The sequence below is a fragment of the Acomys minous genome (assembly GCF_964271855.1).
Source record: "Acomys minous genome assembly, chromosome: 15".
In the NCBI taxonomy this organism is placed as follows: Eukaryota; Metazoa; Chordata; class Mammalia; order Rodentia; family Muridae; genus Acomys; species Acomys minous.
The window spans coordinates 71,055,533-71,079,653 of record NC_140497.1 but is presented as its reverse complement, the minus strand read 5'-3'; the positions used below and the strand labels follow the sequence as shown (position 1 = coordinate 71,079,653).

The 24,121-nt window shown below is 45.0% G+C and overlaps 1 protein-coding gene across 1 annotated transcript in view; it reads right to left on the bottom strand.

Annotated features, from left to right (window-relative positions):
- The window catches only part of SLC4A4 (solute carrier family 4 member 4), a 320,437-nt gene extending 297,688 nt beyond the window's left edge, over nt 1–22,749 (bottom strand). The window contains exon 1 of the mRNA XM_084758174.1: nt 22,261–22,749. The gene's annotated coding sequence lies outside the window, so the exon portion shown is untranslated. The remainder of the gene's footprint in view (nt 1–22,260) is intronic.
- Between the last annotated feature and the right edge of the window lie 1,372 nt (nt 22,750–24,121).

The following is a 24,121-nucleotide window of genomic DNA, read 5'->3' as shown; positions in this document are numbered from 1 at the left end:
CCCAAAATCTGCATGAAAGTATCACAGGAAAAACAGGCTTTAAAAGACAAAAGTGGGGCATAGACAGAAATAAAGAAATAGATAAGGAGGTCAGGAGAGAAGGGATGCTTAACAGCTAAAGAGTCCCAGAGACCGTCATGGGCAAGTGACCTGGGAAACCGAGTCCAAACCATGAGAGAGCACTAGCACCCCTCTGTGAGCCCCCAGAATATCAGAATATAGTAGTAGAACTAATAGCAAACTACCAATAGTAAGAATAAGTAAAACTGGAGAACAACTGTGTTCAGTTGAGAAAGCTAGACTCAGAAAGGCCATTATCACATATTTCCTCACATCGAGAGAGAGAGAGAGAGAGAGAGAGAGAGAGAAGAGAATACATGGAAGTAGAAAGAAGACCATAGGAAAGAGGGAAAAGACCACTGGGAAAGGGGCGGAGGAGAAAGGGGTTACTGGCGGTAAGTTTGGTTAAAATGTATCCTACGCCAAATAGTCAAAACACTAAGAATGTAACATTTATATAATTCCTGATTGTGTCATGGTTCTTCTTGCTATAGGTAGTTTATATGTATATTATATGTAATTCTATAAATGTATATGTAAAGAATAAAAAATGTTTAATTAATTTTAAAAAGCCCATTCTTCAAAAAAAAATGTATCATGCATATATGGAAATGTCCCAAGAAACCTCATTTTATACAACTGCTGTGCACTAATTTTAAAAAACCTTAAACTAATAGCAATAAAAAAAAATAGTCAGGAGCTGAGCAGAGGTGGCTTGTGCCTAGGTGGCAGAGGCGGGTGGATCTCTGTGAGTTCAAGGTCTGCCTGGCCTACAGATGAGTTCCAGGACAGCCAAGGCTACATAGAAAAACCCTGCCTCAAAAAACTAAGATAATAGTAGTAGTAGTAGAAGAGGAGGAGGAGGAGGAAGAGGAGAAGAAATAAAACGCCAGAATCTCCTAAAAGCTGTAAAAAAAAAAAAATAATGCATCAAAGGGGAAACCATAATTTATCTTCTTTATTTCCAGGCACTCATAAATTTCTGTCATTACTAAAAACATTTTCATTTCAGATCGCTAACCGCAACAGAAAAGTCAGCTATCTTTAAAACCTAAATCTACTGTGGCTTTCCACAATACTTAGGGAAGAAAGAACATCCATATGAAAGTCAGATACTGCCCATCTTGAGTGCATGTAACTGCAGAGAGGGACTGGCAGACTGAGATGCTTGTAACAATCTCAAGAGAGACATCAGAATAAAATGAGAATATGCAAAGTGAGTCTCATAGAGCGCAGGGGTGACTGCAGTCCGTGGTACACCTTTACTGCTCGTGTGAAAGAGGAGGAGAGTCTAGAACTGCCACAGCACCTACTGAACTCATTCTACACTTGAACCTCCCCCCCCATCCTTACCCCATCCTTGTAGCCAGCCATCTGGCAGACAGTGGCACAGGCCACGCACTTATTTCTCCCAACATACTACAGAGGGCTCAAAACAACACATAACTATCGAATTAAAATGCTACAATTAATCTCAACAGTGGAAATCATACTGCAAGGCTGGAAAGATAAGTCAGTGTTTTAAAAGAAACTGGCTGCTCGTCCAGAGGACCTGGGTTCAATTCCAAGTACCCACTTGGCAACTCACAACCATCAGTAATGCCAGTTCTAGGTCATACTTAATCTGATCGTGGAAAAAGAAACAGTTTTAGCCTAAAGAGCATGGAACCATTCCAAACGTTTTTACTTTTCATAACCAAACATCCCAAATAATTATGCACCAATTTCAAGTCTGAACACAAGAGAGGTAAAAATGAAGCATTCATCCAAACCCTTGACCATGCCTTAAGACTCACCTTCGATTTAATTGAAGTTCATATGTAGCATCTCTGGGGTCCTCTAGTGCTAGTGAGTGGGGAACTACTCAGGCATCCCAACTTAATTAGGCTTCTCTGTTGTCTATGTAGCCCCAACACAAAAGAGTCCAAAACTGGACACAGTGGCACATACATAACCCTAGAGGCTGAGATAGTAAGATCTCAAGGTCAAGGCCAGTCTCGGCTACATAGTAACAGAATGTAGTCATTTTGAATGAGCATGGCTTCCATGGCTCATAAATTTACATTCTTGTTTTGTGCTTGGTATAACTGTTTGGGAAGGATTAGGAGGTGTGACCTTGTTGGGAGAGGTGAGTCACTAAAGATGGGCTGGGTAACTGGTTCTGGTTCGTTCGTGTTTCTCTCTCTCTCTCTCTCTCTCTCTCTCTCTCTCTCTCTCTCTCTCTCTCTCTCTGTGTGTGTGTGTGTGTGTGTGTGTGTGTGTGTGTGTTGTGGTTTTTGTTGTTGTTGTTGTTTCACTATGTGAGCAGCACACCTGCCCACCCACTGCCATGCCTTCCCCACCACAACAGCCGTGGATTCACCCTCTGAGACTGTAAGCACAGCCTCAGTTAAATGCTTTCTTTTTAATAAGTTGTCTTGGTCATGGTGTTTTGTCACAGTAATAAAAAAAAAAAGCATGTAAAGCACATCTGGTCAGAGAAAGAAGAGAAGAATTAGCATGATAGTGATGCAAAAACAGACGACATACAACTGACGAATCAGTAGATGAGATTGTGAAATCTCAGGATACACAGCCAGAACCAAGGCAGGGTGGTGAACTGTCACACCGCAGCTCGCTTCCAATACCCTTTCTATGTAATCAGCCAACAGCATATCTGGAGATCTACAGTAATGACCGGTTTTCTATCACTTTTAATCTTTCAAAGGGGAGGGGAAAGCAAACCTAAACCTTCTCAACCTCAGATGTTAACAAAGGGGAAAGACAGCTCTCAGGCACTAAGTTTTTTGTTTTTTTGTTTTTTGTTTTTTGTTTTTCTCTACATAAGCTCTGCCTTCACAAAGCTCTTAGCCACACAAAGGTGCCTGGAAGGCCATGAAGCAATTCAAAGAGTGTGGAGGAGCCAGCTGTGCTCCTTTCCCTCCCAAAGCGTTGTCCTTGCCCACCTCAGGGGGGCGATGATCTCAGCGGATGCACTAAATGGTCCATTTCCATTTTTAAAATGCATTTCAAATCAGGGGTCCCGTCTAAATATTTTTACTGAAAAAGAATAGAAGAATGCTAAATACCTGCCAAATTATCAATTTGGAGCCAGAGTTGACACACATTCAGCCCTTTGGACATACTCTCCCTTAAGAATATGGAAACCCACTAGGGAGGCAGAGGCAGGTGGATCACTGTGAGTTCGAGGCCAGCCTAGTCTACAAAGCAAGTCTGGGACAGCCAAGGCTACACAGAGAGAAACCCTGTCTCAGTGGGAAAAAAAAGAATATGGAAACCATTGTAAACCTGGCATTTAATGGCTCTCTCTCTCCAGCAGGATCTGGAAGCAGTTGGAGAAAGGGAAAGAATATGTTGTATTAACAAAATATGTTGTGTTAAAAATAAAATGTTTTAATTAAAAGGAATACAGAAATACACCTGACAAATTTGTCCTCACTTGAATTACAGAGGAAGGTTGTTTTGTTTTAAGTGATGTATTTCTTTATTATGTATATAGTGTTCTGCCTGCATGTGAGGCTGCATGCCAGAAGAGGGCACCAGATCTCATTACAGATGGTTGTGAGCCACCATGTGGTTGCTGGGAATTGAACTCAGGACCTCTGGAAGAGCAGCCAGGACTCTTAACCTCTGAGCCATCTCTCCAGACCCTACAGGTTTTTTGGTTGGGGTTTTTTTTTTCCGTTTTGTTTGTTTTAATAATCCTGAAAGGTGCCATCAAAGGATCCTATGCCTAAACCTAAGCTGAATTACAAGTGGCAGTTGAAGTAGCCTTGGCCTTCTAGGCATGTTTTATTCAGACCTCATGACCAGCGGCAGATGAAACGGATTTGATCTCTGCCTCTTCAGATTTAATATACTGTGGTTAAACGTGTGCACTGGTTTCCACTGTATCATTACCCTTTCCGATAAAACTAAAGCACCAGACTCTTCAGAGGTGGTGTCCCTGAGTCAACTGGCTCTCATTTCCTTTTTGCTCAGAGTTTAGAAGGAGTAGAGAACTGTTATTTTGGGTTTGAGAAAAGGGAGGACCCATGAGTGGAGTGAGCTAGGAGTAGGAGGCCCTGAGGAGGTCAGGTGGGTTGGAATTTGCATGAGCGGTGACTCTGTCCTTCCAGACAATACCTGCATTAGCCAGGCTAATTCCAGGCTTGTTTGTGTTGCCAGCGTCAGGAAGTCTACTGATTAGTTCTCTGGGGAGACTGAGAATGAAGTCACTGTGGACTGCGTGGAAGGCCGTCCATAGCTCAGGTTCTCAACCTTTGAGATAGGAAAGAGCCAGGCTCCTGCTTTGAGAGCAGTTAATCCCCTTATGTTTTGAGCAACTTACCACACAACAAAAAAAAAAAAAAAGAATGCTGTGGTAATTATTTCTGACGAATGCTGAGTCTATGATAAGTACCTTTAAAGGCAGAACTAGATTCCTTGTCATTTCAGAGATGTGAAATGCTAGCAATTACTCAAGTGTTGACTCACACTTGTTTACCAACACAGGCAGTGTTTAGTAACCCAGAGGTCTTCGGGCCTACAGTTAGGCTTTAGAGAAGTCCATGAAATGCCAGTTATTGTAGTGTGTGTGTGTGTGTGTGTGTGTGTGTGTGTGTGTGTGTGTGTGTGCATGTGTCTTTTATGGGAGAGAAATGCATTCAAAGTATTTGTGATGGTACTAAGGTTTTAAACGCACAAAACATTTAGTATGTGGACAGCCCTGGCTATCCTGGACTCACTTTGTAGACCAGGCTGGCCCGGAACTCAGAGATTCACCTGCCTCTGCCTCCCTGCATGCTGGGATTTCAGGTGTGCACCACTGCATCCAGCTTGGGGAAAAACGTTTTCAAGTAAGTGTTTTGCATCCTTGGTTATTTTTCACTTAACCCTGTGACTAGAAACCAGGACAGCACTGAAAATGCCGGTCACCTTGGAAAACAAAGACACCTCTAAAAATAAAAATCAATCAACGTTTCCAAGCTGTAACGTAATGGCTTCCTGGTACACAGAAAGACATGCTTGCTACTCTACCCCGACATGGGAGCTGTGGCCATTAATTATTCAGCATTGGGAAAGTGCTCTGAGAATAAGACACTAAGTGCTAAAAAACATCATCAATTTTGAGCAAACCACATGGAAAGTGAGCTCACTGGGTTTGCTGTGGGAACAGAATCATCAGTATAAAGGCCCCTGCTCTCTTTCACCTTGCATTTAGACCATTAGACCAAAGAGCTGACACCCGAATGGCGCCTTCCTTCCCTCTGGCCAAACTTTGAATGCCTTGTGGATACAGGCTGGTCCTCGATTTCCAGTGGAAATATAAATTCTAATGATGTGGTTTTCCGTGGATTTACCATCTTTACGTATTAGGCATCCTTTCTTTTCTACATCTTACCTAAGTTATCTGATACAGGGATGTTATTGGAACATTTCACTCATGAAACTTTGTAAGTAGTTTAAACTCCGGTTTAACGTACTCCTTCGGCACATCGTTTCAGCAAACATTCATGCATGTGCCCATGCCTGTATGATACGTATAGTTATGCAGTTATACAGAACTGCTTAAGCTCCACTTTCTAAATGGAAGTAATCAAGAAGTCTATCTAACTACCAAAGAGTTCTGGATGAAGAGTTCACCCTTAGTTGTAACCTTTTCTAGTTTGTGTTTATTCATTTTACAACTCCTAACAAAGACTGACTTGTGTTTCGTCAAAGCATAGCTAAAACTTGCAGGGCTGGGGAGAGAGGGTTTGGCGGTTAAAAACACTGGCTGCTCTTTCAGAGGACCTGGGTTTGACGCCATGCACCCCCATGACAGCTCACGACGATCTGTCACCCCAGTCCAGAGGATCTGATAACCTCTTCTTGCTTCCACAAGTAGCACACACATGTGGTGCACAGACATATGCAGGCAAAACACACATACATTTAAAAACAAAGACATACAAATTGAGAGACAGACAGACAGACAGACAGAGCCCACTACAGGTAGGAGAAGGAAATGAAGAAAGAGTAAGAATCGCGGCAGGAAAGTAGCGGAAAAGTAAGAGAAGAGGGGACATTAAGTAGGGCTTTGAGGGATGGAGGTTTTTTTCTGCCTTTTTGTAAAAAATAATAATAATAATAATAATAAGTCATTCTCAAGCAGAAGTTATGAGACAAACATCTTGAAAGCCACACACACTAACTGCACTGAACCTGGGATTAGACCCACAAGGGCAGAAGGCATTCCTGCCTCCACCAAGTTTGGGGGAGATATTCTTGCTTTCTCTTGTCTCCTGCAAAGTAAGAAACGAAACCGTCTACCCAAAAGTCATGGTGCTGTTCTTGAAACTTAAAAGCTACGCCTGCGTAACTTCCTTGCATATGGACTGTCTGCCTATTGAAGAGCATCACCAGTTTTCTTAAAAGGTTGTTTATGTGTTCTAACTCCCAAAATGCAGCTCTAAGAGTCACTGTCCTAATTTGCTTTCAATGGTCGTGATTAAAAACTCTGACCAAAATCCCCTCGGGGGAGAAAAGGGCTTATTTCAGTGTACAGGCCACAGTCCGTCGTTCAGGGAACCAGGGCAGGAGTTTAAGGCAGGAATCCGGAGGCAGGAACCGAAGCAGAGGCCATAGAGCTGTGCTGCCTACTGGCTTGCTCAGCTTGCTTTTTCATACAACCTAGGACCATGGGCCCAGGCATAGCCCCGCCCACAGTGGGCTGGCCCCTCCCACATCAATCATTAATCAAGAAAATGCCCCACAGACACGCCTACAGGCCAATCTACTGAAGACTTCTTTAATTAAGGTTCCTTCTTCCCAAATGACTCCATTTTGTATCAAGTTGTCAAAAACTAATCAACACAGACATTTTTGCCTTTATGAAGAGCTTATTATGGGATGAGGTTTTGCTACTCACATTTAAACTTTAACACATGTTTACACAGGTACTAGTTAACTTTATCTATTTCATCCATATTCATTCTTCCCAAACAGTCTCCAGCCAAATTCTAAAGGGAGATCTTAAGTATGTTCAGTTTTCTAATTTCAATAGGTTGTTAAAAAAAATTATTTTTTGTTAGTTGCTGAAGTAAGATCTCCATTACGCTCATGCGTCAGAGCCAAAAAATAACTATGAAATTCTGCATGGAACCCAGAAGACTGTTCTACTAAAAAAAAAAAAAATAGCTAATGCCCAAGAATTAAAGTAACACAAAATTTTGCATTGATTCAGGCTGATGCTGTGTAGTCACATGATCCTCTCCTTCTAAATAGCAGTGAATATGCAAATTTGTAAATAAATAATAATAATAAATATGTAAGTCAACTAGTTTCCATGGATCACTCCTAGCATTCTCATTTCTTTAAAAAATAAATAATAAGGTTTTTATAAGCAACTTGGGCAGAAGTAGAGGTTGAATTCAGCAGAAAACTTTTTTGTTTCCCGAGACAGGGACTTGCTTTGTAGACCAGGCTGGCCTCGAACTCACAGTGATCCTCCTGCCTCTGCTTCCCAAGTGCTGGGTTAAAGGTGTGCATCACCACGTCTGGCTCAGCAGAAAACTTTAAAAATACAATTTGGGAGCTAGAAAGGGGAACCACTGGTCAAGAGTAATTGTTCTCTTGAAGAGGACCCAAAGTTTGGTTCCCAACATCCATGTGGGGCTGCTAACAAATGTCTGAAACTCCAGCTCCAGGGGATCTGATGTTCTCTTCTGGCCTCTGCAGGCACCTGTACTCATGTGCACATACGCACACACACAGAGAAACATAATTAAAAATATAGTAAATCTTTTTAAAAGACCATTCCAAGAAGGAATTGCACTCTCTTCCACTCTGCTAGCTCCACGGGGACAGGGAGATAGGCCAGTCATTAGATATTGATTCACACATTTCATGACTATTTCTGCTTTAATGTTAACAGTGTAATCAGACAGTCAGAAAGAAAGAAAGAAAGAAAGAAAGAAAGAAAGAAAGAAAGAAAGAATATGACACAGCCACCATATAGGGGAGCCCATTTCCAAGTGCTTTGCACTCATGTCACTAACAAGAACATTAAAAACTGACCAAGGGAGTTGACCATATCTCCATTAAGTAGGAAATGAACTAGCAGAGGCTAATGCCCACGAGAACATTAATTTAATTCAAAACCAGATTTCTAAAATACTCTATGTGTCCTACTCTACATTGGTGTGATTTAAATATTGGAACATTTTTAAAAAATAATTCCAGAATGTTTAAGGAACAAAGTCATTTAATTATCAGTGTTACCTCCCTTGTTTGTAGGAGCTCACATCTTCACGTAGCACCTGGGCAACATGTGAGATGAAGACTAGACCCGCCATATGCCATAAGCTCCTTTCCTTACAGCTCTCCTGAGCTCTGCACAAATGAACAGAATGACTCTGCTTTGACTTAGAGAGTGTTGTCTGTTTTTATTTGATGGAGGCTAAGATACCTCTCTCTCTCTCTCTCTCTCTCTCTCTCTCTCTCTCTCTCTCTCTCTCCCTCTCTCTCTCTCTCTCTCTTAAAAATTTTGCCTTCCATAAAAATCAAATATTTCAAAATTTAACATCAGTACTTATTCCTTCCTGACCTTTCCCATAAACATATGTAAATGCTTATAAGGCACGCAGCGCATTATAACACATTAGAACGTCCCTAATATATTGCCAGGTATTTTCTTCTCAGTGGAAGAACTAGGAAACATTAATAGTGATTATGTTTCCCATATTTGACCACCTCCCCTTGGTGGGGAGGCCTGATGGCACTCAGAGAAAGAATAAGCAGGCTACCAAGATGATACTTGATAGCCTATGGCCATATAGTGGGAGAGGAGGTCCCCCTCGGTCTTAGACCTGGGGGATGGGGGGGGTGAGGGGGGAGGGTGAAATAGGGTGAAAGCGGGAGGGAGGGAAGAATGGGAGGATACAAGTGATATGATAACAATTAAGTTGTAATCTGAATAAACTAATAAAATTTAAATTTTAAAATAATGATTATGTTTATAAAGCACTTAGTTTCAGACTCACAAGAGTCATATTACAAAGGAGGAGGGAGAGCTGGAAAACACCAAAGGAAACTTCTCATGCACTTTTCTAAGTACTCTGTGCCCACTAAATCACTTAAGCCATGGGAACTGAGTGGGGTGAACTAAGCTAATAGCCAAGAGCACAAAGCCACCAGCCACAGCCCCTCCACATGCTGCTCTGTACCGCAGGACTGGTTGATACACAGTTCTAAGGCCTGTTCCCCTCACCTCAGGAATCACTGGCACTCCCTCTGGGGACCCACTGAAGCCTTTGTGTTCTGTCATACACTCCAACTCCACTCTCTGTTCATTCCCATTTTCTCTCTTCCGTCCCTCTCAGCCAAGTATTGTTCCTCAGCACAAGACCCTATAGACTGTCTGTGATGCCTCAGAAGCTGCTCAAGGTACACACGTCAGGAGACAGTGCTGCAAGTGGGATTCAGGCGCGCAGGCCCTCCGGCTCCAGAGCCCCCAGTTTTATGTAGCACTAGAAAGTACTGACTGTCACAAAGGACCCAGAAAATTATAGAACTTTTCACCAGCCCCAAAGGTACAAGGAGGTTTCAGTAACAAAACTGAGAGTGGCAGGAGCTGAGCATCTTCCTGAGACCTGCTCTTACTCCCAGCTCCCGCCGGTTCTGCTCATGGCCTTCCTCTCACGCCCTTGACACAGACCTTTGTTGATTATCAGTGTCCCAGTGAGGGTGTCACTTTTCTCTCCAAGATAGAAGTATTCACACTTTAGTTTAGTTTTGTTTTTGTTTTTTTTAAGGTGCCAGAGCTGTCTAATCAGACAGTAAGGCATAAGGATATGGACAAATTGGTTAGCAGCAACGTAGCAATCACTCTGCACATCTCCAACGTAGACATGGTCTCATAACTGCATAATGAGGACAGAGAGGCAGGCAAAACGGAAAATCACTTAATGTCTCCTTAAGATGGGAGATAAGGGTAGGCAATTCGTTTTATGGTGATGAACATCAGAAGTGTTTTAAGACAATTTTACTTTGGACCCTAATTAGGTAAGCGTCAGTAATCAGAAAATCATACTGAAGTGAATACTTGACTCAGCGACAATAGTAGGTAAGTGGACAGCTCCTGGTAACTCAAGCAGACAGGTTCCCAATTTCCCAGAACCGGGCTCCTCAAGATAACCAATTCCCCTTCTTTGACCCCTTAGACTGTGCATCCCCGATAGGCCAAGCTGCAGGTCTTGGCTCCATCCCATTTCTGCCCAAGGCACTACCCTCCTAAGCACTTACATCCCTGGACACCATCTGCAAACTGAACCCTGAGAGTTTACACTTAGAGCCATCCTCCAAGCAGAACCCGCTGGAAGCTGACAAGCTCTAACCTGCTTTTGCTGCTGCTCTGGCTTTAATAAGCTGTTCAAGCCCGTATGTCTGTCCACCACAGAAGCTAAAAGCTGCAGCCAACGTGGGATGATGTCACACTGGACTTCCCAAGATCTAATTTGTGAACACACTGTTACACTGAAAGAAGTTATAAAACACAATGACTCCTATGGGCATAAGTGTGATGTGTGTGTGTGTGTGTGTGTGTGTGTGTGTGTGTGTGTGTGTGTTTATGTGTACACACATTTATACAGGCGCACACACCCATGCATGTGCATGTAGAGGTCAGAGGTCAGCACTAGGTGGCTTTATCTCTCTCTACCACTTCATTTTTGATACAGGGTCTGTTTCTGATCCTGGAGCTCTGCAATTGGCTACAGTGGATGAGTTCCATTCCCGGGATCCTCTTGGCTTTTTGCACAGGTGCTGGAGACCCAAACTTGGGTACCCCTATTTGTGCAGCACATACTTTGCCCTCTAAGCCAACCTCCCAGCCCTTGACAATGATTCATAAACTTTTAGAAAATAAAATTTACCTCATTCTTGGGAGGGGGCAGGGAGAAAATAATCTATGCCTGGTGGAATTATCTCAAACCAAGAAATAATATGCAATAACTTCAGTAGTGGCAAAGAGACTGGGTTCAGAGCAATTTCACAACGTCTATGTGCTCATTTCACAATCTTGTGGGTAACAAGGCACACAGTGTCTTCTGGTCAAGGTAAGAGCTGAGACAGGACAAGCCAGGAGAGAAGACACCATCCCAGAAATTGCCACGTGGGGTCAGACCCACTGTCTTCCAAATCGAGGCTCAGTGACATCTTATGGCAGCACTAAAGAGGAAAGAATTCTACACAGTGACCAGTGAGCCGAGCGGACAGAGTTCTTTGGAAGGAGAACGGCTCCAGGTAAGGTGATGGATAAAGAGAGACCGGCCACCGGAAGATTAGAGTTGTGCCCTAAGTGCGTCCATCTTCTTCAACTGTGCGAACCCATGAGTCCCCTGGAGGTCTCCCCAGATCTTCTCTCTTTGGAGCAGCCAGTTTCTCAGCGTGATAAGCAGTTCTGACAAGCACCCACTACATGAGATGCCCTTGGTTATGACTGTGGCTCTCAAGCTTCCTTCCTAAATGCTGCTACCCACAATACAGTTCCTCATGTTGTGGTGGACACCACCCATAAAATTATTTTTGTTGCTGCTTGTTGTAACTGAAAATTTGCTACTGTGATGAATAATAATGTCAATAACTGATATACAGGATGTCTGATATGCTACCCATGGGAAAGGGTCATTCAACCCTCAAAGGGGTCATGACACACACGCCGGTTGAGAACCACTGGGTTATGACTTCGCATGCACTCCTTCCGTGCCCTGTATTTCTCTACACCTTTCCAACCACATCAATCTTGAAATATAGGATAAAATCCCCTAAGGAGTATTTTTTTTTTCTTAACATATGTCTTAATTGTGTACGTGCGCGAATGAATGTTTTGCCTGCATGTATGTATATGCACCATGTGTATGCAGTGCCTAGGGGGGCCAGAACATGCCACTGGATCCTCTAAAGCTGGAGCTGCCGATGGTTTTGAGCCACCACGTCGGCGCTGGGAACTCAACCCAGGTCCTCCGGAAGAGCAGTCCACTGCTCCCTACCCACTGTACCACTCCCTAGATACGTCCTAAAGTCAAACACCAGGACAAATAGTATTTGAAAGCCCTCCGAAGAAAATAATTAAACTCTCAAATATGTGTCCAAGTGTATTACTTTTCAGCATACTAAGGAATAGTGAAACATACTAAGGTTTTACTAAAGATGCTATACATTCAAAGAAAAGATGAGCTAGAAATCACCGGAAATTGCCGCGCCTTCACATACATTGTAAGGCACGTTAACATACACCTAACACGGAGATATAATAATATTCTCATGCCTGAAACTATTATTCTCTCTCAATTATATTTATATAACGTCTTTCAAAGATTTTGTAAGAACATCTGAACTTAAAGCTCCAACTTCAACCTGCAAAATATGATCAACACACACACAAAAAAATGGTTTGAATGAGGAAGCAGCAAATTAAAATGCCTTCTAGGAATCTTAAAAGTGGAGAAGTGGAGGAAGTTAGCCAGGCGGTGGTGGCACATGCCTTTAATCCCAGCACTCGGGAGGCAGAGGCAGGTGGATCGATGTGAGTTCAAGGCCAGCCTGGTCTACAAAGGGAGTCCAGGACAGCCAAAGGCTACACAGAGAAACCCTGTCTCCCAAAAAAAAAAACAAAAAAAAACGAAAGTGGGGGAAGTTGGATAAAAGACATGGCGAAACTTTCTGCCCTATGTTTTTTTATCACTTCTTCTTAGCCTATATGATTGTGAAAGAAGGAGCCGGGACTGGAGATGTGACTCAATGCTTCAAAGTACCAGCTACACAATGATGGGGGGTGGGGGCGCCACAGTTTGGATCCTAGCACCCAAGTAACCGTCAGTGCGATCAGCCAATGCCTGTAAGATCCGAGGGGTGTGATGGCCTCTTCTGGCCCTCACACACAGACATGTACACGCACGCACTCACACAGAAATATATTTCAAAAGCCCTTTCAGAACACTACTCATAATTTTACTGTCAAATAAGTAGTAAGATTGTGTACAACATAGAAACCAAATGAGGCAGGCATATCAAAATAGATTGTTTTCCAAGGGGTAATTACAGAAAACAAATACTTCAAACAAAGTTTTACCCCAAAGTTACTGGAGCCCAAACCTCATTAATAAGACATTTCACCTGTGAGCGTGGTAAAGCGCGGAGGAAGGAGCAATGGGGCGATCAGTTAGAACTCAGAGCCAAAAGTGTTGGCAGGAAAAGAAATCTGAATGCTTGAGCTTTATTTTCTTCTGATGATTTTAGATGTGTTTTCATTTTATTTCCTAATGCGTTTTCAAGGGAAACTATCCGATGGCATTTTATCTAAATCCTTTGACACATCCCCATCCGCCTTCTCTTGGTCCCCTGGCAAAGAAGCTCAACTTGTAACCGCACGAATGTGTGAACTGTGTGTTCCGGCTTGATCTGCTACGGCTCAGCATTTCCCTGAGGTGACTGACGGGGATCATCAGGGCTTCAACAAGCTCCCTACCAAGAGGCCCAGCTCTGCTAAGGGGTGCGTGCTCATCTCACATTCCTACGGCCACAGTCTCCAGAAGTCAGAGGAATGAAGGAATGTGCCAAGCAGGGCGACTGTTGCTTTGCTGCGGCTGTGATCATGCACCTCCCAAGAAGTGGACCTCGGGAGTGCAGCCACCAATACCCAAGTTCCTGTAAAACGTGTGTTAAAGACATTAGGACTATTCATTCTATCAAGCCCCACAGACAGCAGCGCTCACTGCCGAGAACACTAGGAATGCAAATGTATATTCACTTCTCTTCTGCACCAGTTTAGACACTAAGGTTGTCATAATCTAGTTCTTCAAAAACAGTTATCCTTTGGGCTGGAGAGAACGCTCAGCAGTTATTAAGACCACTAGCTGCTCTTCCAGGGGACCCAGCTTCAATTACCAGCACCCACATGGCAGCTCACAGCTGTCTTTAACTGTAGTTTCAGGAGCTCTGGGGCCCTCTTCTGGCCTCCTTGTGCACCTGCACCCCTGTGCACTTACTCACATGTGTGTGTGTGTGCACATACACATCACACATGATTTTAAAGTAATAAATCTTAATTTTAAACCACACACACATGCCACTGTCCTTCAAGAAAGATCCATAATATCAATTTTTCAAAAACCTCAAGTGCTGAGAAGCCACCAGAGGGAGGACCCTTGCTGTCAGTGTAAATATAGCGGTAGCCGCATATGCCTGCATTTATTGGCATTAAGACCACCAGTTCAACCTCTCAGAAGGAAAGGCGTTTGCGAAGAGTAATCGTCTGAGGCACTAGTTTGCCAAGGCCAGGGTCGCCCTTGGTGTTTATTCTCCTTTCCTGTTACGTTATGCCTGCACCAGTAAATAAGGTCTGCCTACTACGAGCAGAAAAGCTCATTTCCCATGCAGTCATCCCATCCGGGTCAAGCACACATGAAGCACGCAGCTAAAATGTAAGTGCATATATATATATATATATATATATATATATATATATATATATATATATGCACTTGGTACACATATATATATATATGCACTTGGTACACGATCCTGGAGGACTGTGTTCCATGCTCAGTAGAGAACCACAAAACAGTTACACCTAAGTGAAGAGAACAAAGCAACCAAGAAGGCTAACCGCCCTATAAAGCAAGTAAATAAATAAATAAGTACACCCCAATACAAGAGAAAGAAGAAAAAATATCACCTTTGGGGTAACAAAATGTAACCAGATGTCCACATAACAACCCGTCTTCCTTGAGTTGCCAGCCTGATTTGTAAAGTGAAACCTACCACTGATTAAGAGTAACATGTGACCCTCAAAACACACATGCAGTGGCGCGCGCGCACGCACACACACACACACACACACACACACACACACACACACACACATACATACACAGATTTAATTCTATTTATACTACAATAAAAATAACATCCCACTAGACCACCTTTCTGGCCAAAGAACAAGTTGTTGTTGTTGTTGTTGTTTTGTTTTGTTTGTTTGTTGTTTTTCAAGACAGGGTTTCTCTATGTAGCCTTGGCTGTCCTGGACTCACTTTGTAGACCAGGCTGGCCTCGAACTCACAGCGATCCGCCTGCCTCTGCCTCCCGAGTGCTGGGATTAAAGGCGTGCGCCACCACCACCGCCCAGCAAGAACGACTTTTTAAGGTGAATCCATTGGCTGAGAAGCAAGAACCAGAGCTGCTGGTTCAGAGCGCTGGCAGGGGTGTGCTCTGCACCTTGACTTCAGTGCTACAACCGGCGTACGTGAGAAACACTGTACACACGCTGAGTGGAAAGGGTCCTTTACCAGCTCTGGCTTTCAGTTACCATGCATCCTTAAATGTTCACTTCTGTGTGCAACATGGCTTCCAAAGTTTCCACACTGGAGGAGCCACTACAGTATTCTAGATCTGGAAACTTGTTGCCTAGCACTCTAATTAAAGAAGCTAAAAATATGCAGTGTGTAGGCTTTGGGGGAATCTTCCCTGCAGTGAGGAGCAATATAACCAGTCTTCAAGGGTGCTTTAGGTTCGGTGTGTGTTACATGGGGCGCAGACTTAATGTGACCCATATAATGAAGTGGGTAATCTCAAACTGCTGGCTGTCAGACTCACTTTCCAACCGAATGTTTGATAAATGCTGTTCAGAAGTCAGCTTTATCAACAGAGAGTAAAAAAAAAAAAGGCTTAGAGGAAAACGGGCAAGACGCAGTTTTAGTTACTCAGAGGAAGAACCAAGGAAAGATAATGAAACGTGTTGCTCATTCACACAGTTAAGCACTGATTAATACGCCAGCAATTGCTCTCGGTGCTGGCACAGCTCAAGGCAAGAATAAAGAACACTGCAGAACACACTGAGGATAATAACTAACATATGTAAAATTCGGAGCAAAGCTTAATAAACTTCCTTTTTGTCGGTGCCTGGAAATGCCTCTGTGAGCTGAATTTTATAGTGACTTTGGTGAAGAAAAAAAAATCAAATAAAACTGATCTTTTTTTTTTTTTTAATTTCTGAAATCAAATGAGAAGAGATTTGTGTCTTCGACTCCTGTTGGTCAACTCCTGTTAACTCTGAACGCATCTCCATCAAACACTGGGCCAACGAGTGCCACCTGACCAGCTGAATGACTGTCGTGTTGAGCTGCTGTTGAGGACAAGGCAAGTGCTGCACGCCTTTGAGTGATGCTTCAAAGCTGGGCTGTAGGCTATTTTTTAAGGATGGAATTTCACAGATCCCTACCATTGGGCCAGTCAAGTTTAAATGTCCCTACTCTCTTTATGTACTGACAGTACTTAGCAGATGACAGGGCTGATGAGCAAGTCTGCCTGACTAGCTATGCTGTCAAAACAAGTAAATGCAGTTAACTTCCCAGGTGTTAAAACTTGGTGGTGCATGCCTTTAATCCCAGCACTCAGGAGGCAGAGACAGGCAGATCGCTGTGAATTCAAGGCCAGCCTAGTCTATAAAGCAAGTCTAGGACAGCCAAGGATACAAAGAGAAATCCTGTCTTGAAAAAACAAAACAAAACAAAACTTTCTTACTTGGGATAAAATATTAGACAAAAACATATATGTGTGTGTATACATATATATATGGATTAAACCAATGGTATGCCTGATAAACATTTGAAAAAGTACACTTGACAATGTAAATGATATCCATGATGTGATATACACGCACAGACCAGTTGAAATGTATAAAGCACATAAGGGCCCGTTGTTCACAGGAGGATGAATCTGCACCGTCTACTAAACCAAAGCTAACAACCAAACTCAACACACACTGAGTTCTCCACACTTACTATAAGACGTACTCAAGAATACTCACATCAGCACGACTCATAATAAACACATATTGAAAACAACCCAAGTGTCCATCGAGAATTGAACAGATAAACGTGCCCTGCTATTCACCAAAAGTAAAATGCCTCAGAACAATAAGAATAAACAAACTTTCCACACATGAACCGAGAATGAGTCTCCCAAACACAGCACCTAACAGAAGTCAGACCCACAAGGCACACACCACGTCATGGATTAGTCGTGGAAAGTTGAGTAACAGGTAAAGTAACCTACAGCCTCAGAAGGGAGAAGTTGCTGTCTACAGGGGAGGGAAGGGAAGGGAAGGAGGGAGGAGGGGAGGAGAGAGGAGGGGAGGGGAGGACAGAGGAGAGGAGGAGAGGAGAGGGGAGGAGAGGAAAGGGGAGGGGAGGCTTCTGAGGCTGCCACTGGCTTGCATCTTGATTGCTGGTTCCATGGATGGATTCACTCAAGTAGATTATTGAGGTATTTGATGATGTTTTAATGGCATTTGTGATGTTCTGGCTACACATTGCACCTCAATAAAAATTTAAGCACATGAGGCAGGGAAGAAGAGAGAAAAGAAAGTTAAGAGGCGGGGGTGCTATACATGACACTATCAGGTCCCAGGTTCTATCCTTTAGTTCTGTTTGCAGCCTTTTGTCTACTCCCAGCTCAGCATCTGCTGGGTACCTACAATCTTGGGCCATCTCTTCCCTCTACTTTCTTGCTTGCAGTTGCCTGTGATATTAGGGGTTGCGTAACAGTCATAAGTCAAATGTGCTTCACATGGGCAGACTCTGAGGGAGCTCCGGAGTGATGAGAGTCCTCCTCAGTATGACTTCTCTCTGCTGCTAAAGGCCTTTCTTGTGAGATAGCATGCCAAGTCGATGGCCATATTACTAGATCCCATGCAAGCAAAGTAATAGAAAAGGCCAGACCCCTCAACCTTACTCATTTGAAAACAGTATAGCGCAGGTTATTTGTCAGGGAGGAGAGTTACAAAGTCAAATAAGAACATCCCACTTTCTATTAGTGACATTAGGAAACACTTTCCTACTATGTCACTGAAAAAAAAAAAAAAAAGAACAGGTTTCAATACAATTTAGCCCTTTCTCTTTTTTTGCATTTCTGGTTGTTTTATTTTAATGAGTCCCAAAAGTATCCCAGAAACTCTACCTAAAGCTTTTCTAAGCTTTCTAATACAAATTCAACAAAGCAACAAGAAGAAGGGAAAAAAATTAAAAAACAAAAACCTCCAAGCTGTCAGTTGTTGGCTTACATCCTTCGAAGTCTTAACTTCCCGTAATTTACTTTTGTGTAAATTCTCCATGGAAATAGACTTAGCTCCCAAGACTGAAGCTAAAACGGATATAGCCAAACTGAAAATCTAGCGGGGACAACACATGTTGAGCATTGTAGAATCTAGAACCTCAAAGTCTCGGGGAGCAAGTGGGCACTGCTGATGGGTGGAGCTGCCTGGAGGCAGTGAAGAAGGTCGCATGCAGCCAAACAAGCTTTCTTCAGCTTTGCTCTCCTCCTGTGTGACTAAGATAATACCATCCACTCCACCACAGTCATTTGATGAAGATGTACCAGCATTCTGCAGATAGAGTGTGCACTCCAATTACTCTCCAGGATGTTTTTTAAAGGTAAAGTTCTCTGTCTTGGCTTTCTAGCCCTCCGGGTATGCATGATAACACCTTCCATGGGCTTGGTTTTCAGGGGGAAGTGCCATGTTTTGGATCCCACAAATGACAGATGAAAGCGGCTTCACTGTTGCTATTATTACTATTTCTACTGCCATCTTTTTGTTTGCTTGTTTGTTTTGTTCTGTTTGCTCGAGACAAGGTTTCTCCACGTAACAGGCCTGGCTGTCCTCAGACTCTCTTTGTAGACCAGGCTGGCCTCAAACTCACAGAGATCTGCCTGCCTCTGCCTTCCGAGTGCTGGGATTAACAGCGGGGCGCCACCATGCCCCATCTTACTGCCATCTTTTTTTTAAATACATCTCCTAATTCAGAGGCAATAAAGACATTGTTACTAAGGAATACAGCACCGTGAGCTTCCTGTGTAAGACAGGAAGAAACACTTTGTCTCTCCCTTCTTGTGGCCTGAAAACAAACGCCTCACCATGCATTCCCTTCCCTCGCCTTCTTTTTGGTGCCTCATTAATTGACATTTCCACCACTCATCCCTGAGGCCAGAGAAATGCAGTGCAAGTCATTGCCTCGAGGGTCATTACGGTAGTGGTAAAGTGAGCCACCTCTGGGTTTGTAGGGTCTTTGGGTATAAATATGCAAATTAGACAGTGCTGTGTAAAAGACTACGTGCACCTATAGCTGGAAAAATAGCTAAGGACATGTAGTGGTGGGTATATGAAATACCTTCAAGTTAGGGCTGGAGAGATGGCTCAGAGGTTTAAGAGCACCATCTGCTCTTCCAAAGGTCCCAAGTTCAATCCCCAGCAACCACATGGTGGCTTATAACCACCTGTAATGAGAGCTGGTGCCTTCTTGTGGTGGGCAGGCACATGTGTGCACAGAATAATGTATAAATAATGAATAAATCTTTTTTTAAAAAATACCTTCAAGTTAGGACACAAGCACTTGTGACAAAAATGTACCAAGTGTATAAATATTGGGATATAGGCAAAAAAAAATATGTATACAATGTACCCCTGACATTATATCAGTTTATCTCCTAAAAATTCCTATACACACAAGCAGTAATATCTAGTTTGGTAAACCCTTATTTGGTCCCTGGGTATTCTTCGCCTGCTTATTTTGCTCAAGGACTCCATTAAAAACAAATGTCATGGGCTGAAAGTGGTCCTTAAAAAAAAAAACAACATCAAACAAGGTAAGCATTTTGCTTGCAGCTTCCTCTGGCCAAACAGTCATGTACCGTGGTTGAAGCATTAATCACCATTCGATTTTCCTATTCTCCACTGTTCTTCCCAATCCAGCCCTGATTATGCATCAGATCCAGGCTTAGGACTTTATTCCTACTGTTGAAAATGAACACCAGGGAACCAGCTGCCAGGAGTGTCTGAGCCCCACCTCAGCAGCAGTGAACTCTCCCAGGGTTGGCTCCCCTAACAATGGCAGTCCTCGAGGACCACAGCGCCCTCAGAGGCAGGCAGGGAGAGCTGGTTGTCTACAGGGATTCACCAGCTAAAGTGTGCTGCTCCCTTCCCTTCCTTAGGTGCTGTGTCTTCCTTTTAAGATGTGAGCTATGGCCAGACTCTCACGCATGCTATCGGAACAAGAGATCAGAATCTTCAAATTGCACTTGCCAGAGCTCAGTGAAAAATGAGATGACCACCAGGGTGTGCTGGGAGATATCCCAAAGCTTGCCTGGGTTCTAACACTTTTCTTTCCCTCTCCTACAATTGCCTGTCTCCCTCTTAAACAATAGTTCTATAAATCCAAATCCGTCTTCTGATCATTTAAAATAACAGCGCCTGCATGCAAACATTGCAAATTCTCTTATGCTGACAAAGTGAACTAAAAGAAACGCATCAATAAATTGAGCCTACTTCTGACCACCTGAAAGGCTTACACGTGCTCTGTATGTGTTTTTAAGTCTTCAAAAATAGCCACCAAGTAGATAATGATACTGAAAATTTCATGCCACAAAACTAATGCAAAGGGTTGAGGTTTTCTGCTTTCACAAATAGACCTGCCACTACCAAAATATCCCATTTTCTATCTCTCACTCCATCTGTATAGATGCCCTAACGCCTCAAGAATTCATAGCAGTCGCATGTTTTCTATCCTATGTACCTCTGGGAGTTTTTGTGCCATCTTGCCTAGACTCGGAGATAAAGGTAAAACCATTCAGTTTCACAACCTAACATAAGAGATCAGCCTACTATTTAGATTTAACTTTAAAATGAAAGTAAAAAATTTTATCTGTTATGAAAGCTTTCGAAGCAGGCAGGCTTCCATTGAATGAAGTACAAATAACCTCATCTAAGTACAATAATGACTGGAAAGTAACGCCACTGTGACAGACACAAGGACCAAGGTTCTTAGAAACGTTTTTCGAAGCCACCCGGTACTGGCCTGGCTACCAGTGAGAGTCTATTCAAACAAAAATGAAAATAAGCTCTAGTGAGCAATACACGCTTCGATTCAGATAATATTGCAGCCCTAAGTTCGCGATAAAGAAAGGGAAAGTTCTGTGCAATGCAGCACCTCAAGAAAAAGCCTCTCCAGGATTCGAGGCTGTGTGTACGGCAGCCTGGTGTCAAGGAGTTTTTACCAGGAGCAAGTCTGTCTGACACTAAAGTGAAAGGGAAGATAGGAGTGAGTGGAAAGCAGGTGAGAAAAGTCTTTCAGCACTTCAGCTTCAGACTGGAAGAACTTGCTGCAGGCGACCAAGCTGAGAAGGTGGGGCCTCCAGGAGTGAAGGACTGACGGCAAAACTACACAGTGACTGGGGACAGAGAAGTGCTCTACGGTGCTAGAACCCGGAGCAGAAATGCTTCCTTGGCGTTTCCCGAGTTGAGGTTTTCTTTTTTTTCCCCCTTTTGTTCTTGGAGAACTTTCCTCTCTGTGGCGCTTGCTGCAGTTAGCTGCTTTTGCTCAGCGGCTGTCATTAACAGACTGGCAAAGGCTAAGTAAAATGCACTTAAGAAAGGAATCACCTGTCCTTGCCAAGACGTACAAGCTGCCCATTACCTGTGCAGAGCTCCGCCATCGCCAGCCAACAGAAATCCCAGTTTAACCTCTGTCTCCCCCTTGCAAATAAATGTGCGCCCCTTGCAGAGAATCTGCCTGACTCACCCCCGCCTCTGGCGTGCTAGGGAGAGATGCAACTGCCCGATCCTGGAGCGCAAAGGAGAGTGGGGACTACGGCCTCGATGGCTCCCCAACCTCCGCAGCTTAAGGATCTGGGGGTGTGTCGTCGTCCCCCCCCCCCCCCCGCCTCAGGCAGGTTCCCAGCGAAACTGTGACCACCCGGGCTCTGGGGAACACAAGTGTCACTGCTCCCGAGCCCAGCCGGGGCGTCCACTGGCCCCCACAGCCGTGGCAACAACGCCCGGTTACGTGCAGGCAGCTATGCAGTAGGGGCAAAAGAGAACCACCCAAACTCGTCATCTGAACTCTTAAGACGGAATAAAAAGTACTTTTTCCGCAGCAGCAGCAGCAGCAGCGGTGTCCACACTTGGCGGGCGCCCAGTCCAGGGGATGCCTGGCCCGCCACTGACCTCTCTCTCTCTTCTTTCTGTCTCTCTCTTTCTCTGTCTGCGTCCCTCCCTGGACACGGCGAGGCCGCCAGCGCGCGCTGCGGGACCAGCCCCGGGGCCCGCGCCCGCTACCCCAGTACCCACGGCGCGGGTGAGACTTGGGGACGTGGCCGACCCTCCCAGCCACCGCTCCGTCCACTCACCTCCTAGGGTCTGGCTTCCGTCGCTCCTCCAGCTTGGCGACTGAGTGTGAGGCTGCAGCGGCCGCCGCCGCCGCTGCCGCCGCCGCTTTCGCCGCCACCTCGGCCGCCGCTGCCACCTAAGCTCTGCCCCGCGCGCCGCCGGGGCTGGAGGCGGGGGACCGTGGGGACTCGGGCGGCGTGGGCTGGGAAGTTGGCGCGGCCGGTCGCAGCGCGCACGGGGCAGCAGCCGTAACTTTGGCGCGGGGTGGGTGCGCGCTGCGCCGGGGAGGCGGCGGAGGGGCAAGGGCAGCAGCGGGAGGGTCGGCCCCCGCGGGGAGGGAGCGGCGACGCGAAGCGGAGGTGCGGGCCTCCGGGAGGGAAGGGCGGCAGCCGGGCGGCTCCACTCTACTCTGTCTCCCGCAGCTCCCGCGTGTGCGCCCGGCTCTCCGTGTGGCTGCCGGGAACCGACGCTGCAGCCGGGGTCGGGCTCGGGGATGGGCTAGGCGGCCGAAGCTGTGCGGCGAGCGCGAGCCCGCGATCCATATTTAAAGCGGCGAGTGGCCTCGGCCGGCCCCCTGCCCTGCCCTCGCTCCCGCCCGCCCGGCCCCCTCGGCTCCCGGCCGCCGCTTGGCGTCACCCGCCTGGGCTTCAGCCGCGGGGAGGGGCCTCGGGCCGCACCGCCCTCGGGGGGGACTCAGGGCGCTGCGCCCGCCCCGGGGCTTGGGGGGGGGGGGATCTGGCTCGCGACCCCGCAGCTTGGCCTAGCCCGGCTCTTCTAGGGCCCAGAGCCAGCTGCTAGGTTCAATGTTTCATCCGGCTGGCCTCAGTTCCCCCACACACACAAGGGAAGAACCTGAAGTTGCCTGCGTTTCCCAACCCAGATGTTCTGTTTGCTGCTCTGCAAAACTTGGGGCGTGTTGATAAAGAAAGTGCTGTCAGCTCTCAGGGTCAAGTCACCTTAGTTTTTCTTTATTGGCAAAGGGTGTCTGGGAACAACGTGGACCTCTACCTTGCCTTTCATAATGTTGCTGTCTGGAGTTAGTGGAACACCCTTAGCCATCCAAGGAGGGCTTCTTGAGTTTGCAAAATGATCTTTCATATTTACTACGCTGCCGAAGCTAATTAAGTACCCTCTGCCAAGTAAATCACAGTATGTCAATGGCCCAGCACAGTTAAGAAATCTCTAATGTTCTGAAGCCTACTATAGCGTGGCCATTTAATGGACTTACACCATAGAGTATATAGTGCAAGCATGTCTGTATTTCCTTGTTCATGCATATTACATGTAAAAGTCACTGTTCGGACTTCACGCGGCCGCCCAAACACATAAGCCCGAGAAGTCACTTCACATTCTGCTTGTTGCTTCCAAAACTTCCTCCGGAGCAGGTGATAAGACACCAGAGAAGGGGACATTGGGGACAGAAGGTGAAGTAGATTAAATGGCAGAGGCACTATTCTTTTGAAGCAGATACAGAGCTTGTGTTTGGGGGAAAGCTGGTGTGTCTAAAACCTTAGTCAACACTCAGCAGGCACTGGGAACCACCCCAAGTTGCCTAATGTCTGAAATTAAAATGCACTAATGTCATGTGTTGGGATGTTGTCGTTGTCGTATCTGGCTTGCCTTCGTGTTCACACATTCTACACAACCTACTGCAGCGACAGGGACAATTGAAAAGTGAAGTGGGAACAAAATGTGACCTTTAAGTTCCCCCCCCCCCGGAGTAATTAATTATATTTTGTCTCTAGACCGATGTTTAAAGTAACTGTCAGTCCTAAACACACAGCAAGAGTCAGCAACCCCAAAGCTGGTGAGCAAAAAGAAATCACTTTCGTATTAAGTATTTGCCACTGCTGATCAGCAGTTTTTCACACCGTGGATTAT